Source organism: Tupaia chinensis, unplaced genomic scaffold, assembly GCF_000334495.1.
Source record: "Tupaia chinensis unplaced genomic scaffold, TupChi_1.0 Scaffold000037_18, whole genome shotgun sequence".
In the NCBI taxonomy this organism is placed as follows: domain Eukaryota; kingdom Metazoa; phylum Chordata; class Mammalia; order Scandentia; family Tupaiidae; genus Tupaia; species Tupaia belangeri.
In genome coordinates this window covers 857,821-860,332 of record NW_006159476.1, presented here as the reverse complement: position 1 = coordinate 860,332, position 2,512 = coordinate 857,821, and the positions used below count along the sequence as shown (strand labels likewise).

The 2,512-nt window shown below is 47.6% G+C and overlaps 1 long non-coding RNA gene across 4 annotated transcripts in view; it reads left to right on the top strand.

Annotated features, from left to right (window-relative positions):
* Positions 1 to 2,512, top strand: part of LOC114007808 (uncharacterized) — a 19,850-nt gene that overhangs the window by 549 nt on the left and 16,789 nt on the right. For all 4 annotated transcript variants that reach the window (XR_003549392.1, XR_003549394.1, XR_003549395.1 and 1 more), the window contains exon 2: positions 582 to 682. This is a non-coding gene — a long non-coding RNA (uncharacterized LOC114007808). The remainder of the gene's footprint in view (positions 1 to 581; positions 683 to 2,512) is intronic.

The window sequence follows — 2,512 nt, the reverse complement described above, 5'->3', positions numbered from 1 at the left end:
GGTGGTTGGACACCCCCAGGGCCGACTCCTCAGGACGCGGGGGTTCTGGTGGTTGGACACCCCCAGGGCCGACTCCTCAGGACGCGGGGGTTCGGGTGGTTGGACACCCCCAGGGCTGACTTCAAGGGCGCGGGGGTTCGGACACTGGACCCCAGGGCCGACTCCGAGGGCAGGGTTCCAGGCTAGAGACACGCTGCGCCACCGGAAGTCGCGGGGAGAATGGAGGAGAAGGGAGAAGCCTGGCGGCGATTTCTCATTTTCCTTCTAGCTCGGTCTCTCTCCAGCAAGCCCATGCACCCTCTAGCAAAACGAAAAAGAGAGAAAGTATTTAGCATAAGAGGGCGATCAATGTCTAGAGGTCATAGGGCACCCCAGAAGGCCCGGGGCCGGCTGCCTTCAGGGTCATCCATGCCAGTTTGCGAAGCCGTTTTGGGTGGAACACATGCTAACCGGAAGCGTCTCCGTTAGGGGTTAGGGAGACTTGGAGCCAGGAGTGCAGGTGTGGGCCCTGGGTACCTCTTAAACGATGACCACGCCAAGAGACCAGTAATCCCACTGCCCACAACTCTGCTTTTTTTCAGGGGTGAGGACTTCGCAGTCGCTGTCAGCTCTTACCTCTTAAACTGCCTAGTGTAAATGTCTGCCTAGAACGGAGGATTTCTGTGCAATCTGCATACCTTAGGTGGGTTTCCTGGGAGGTCAGTAGTAAGTTACTGGAAGAAGCTCCAATGTGTAGTTGTTTCAGAGACTGTCAACTAAGCAGCTGTGGCCTGGGCCTGGCAGGTGGCCATGGTGGTTAGGGCGTGGGACTCCCACATGATCCATTGTGGTTCGACCCCCGGAAAAAAGAATTATTTTATTTTATTTTATTTACTTATTTTTAATTTGACAGACACACACACACACATTATTTTATTTTATTTTATTTACTTATTTTTAATTTGACAGACACAGACACACACACACACACACACACACACACACACACACACAGACAGAGACAGAGAAAGAGAAAGAAAGTGAGAAAGCAAGCTGCCAGGTCTGGGACTAAAATTGTAGTCAGCCATGTGGGAGTCCAGCACCCCTAACTACCAGGACACCTGCCAGCCCCTACATACACACATTCTGATTGTCTAACAAAATCAGAAGCTGTACCGGGCAGGGTGTTTTTGTTGTTCTTATTTTTTAAACTTTTTGCCACAGGGTATTTGCATTCTCCCAGAGAGACAAAGAGAGGGAAGGTGAAAAATCATCCCCCAGGAGGACAGCCAGCCCACAATTCCTTTTCCATTTCCCTTCTCAGGATTTTGGGCATGCACATGCACCTGGCGTGATTTTCAGACCACTGGGCCCAGGACTCAAGCCTTGTTGGCTATGTGGATGTCTAGCACTTAAGCCACCATGACACCTGCTGGCCCCAGGAAATGAATTTTAACTCTCAGAGTTCTTTTCAGCCTCTGCAGTGGGTTGATAGTAGGTGCTTTGATTGTCCTGATGAAAATACAGAATTTTTTTTTAAAGTCAACTTTATACTTTTTTGGGTTTAATATTAAGGGATCTCTAGTTACAACTTATTTCCTTAAGAAATACCTCTCATAGGGACCAGCAGATGGTGTAGCAGTTACATCACTGGACTCCCCCATGATCAGCTATGGTTCAAATCCCAATTCCAGTGACTTGAAACTCATTCCGGGTGTGTGTGCATGCCCAAGATCCTGAGAAGAGGACAGAAGGGATTGGGGAATGGCCATCCCCTCCCCTACCACCCCGTGGTGATTTCTCACTTTCCCTTTCATTGTCTCTGTCTCTCTCTCTCTCTCGCCCCATGAGCACACATGCCCTCAGCAAAAACCTCTACAAAAAAAGAAAAAGAAAAATCCTCTCATAATTAGCAGGTAATACAATCAGGCAGTTTCATGGGAAGGAAACGCCTCGTCAGCACAACCTGTGGCCCTTCTGGTTTTCTTCATCCCTGTGCTGTGAAATCACTGCTGAGTACCCAGGCTACCAAATTTTGCATAGTGGTTGCTTTTTTTTTTCACCTAGTGTTTTATTTTATTTAATTATTTTATTTTTTTGGAGAGGTTATTGCTATAGGGCACGTGCGCTCATCAGACAGACAGAGACAGACAGAAAGTGAGAAATCACCCCCCAGGGGGGATGGCCATACTGCAATCCCTTCTCCATTCTCCTCTCGGGATCATGGGCATGCACACACGCGCCCGGCCTGAGTTTAAGCCACCAGGTCTGGGACTCGAACCATGGTCGACTATGTGGGAGTCCAGCAATATAGCCATTACGCTAACTGCTGATCCCTTTCACCTAGTGTTTTAAAATTCACTTTTATTGATCATTTCTCAAACAAGTGTGTCAAGTCAGAATTAGATTTAGTATATGGGATAAACCATGTGATCTAAACTTGTCTAAACTGGTTAAGAAGTAGGAAAGAGAACAGAAAGTTTATGATTCACTAATCTGTTCTGTTGCAATCCTAAATCCACCAAAAAAAAAA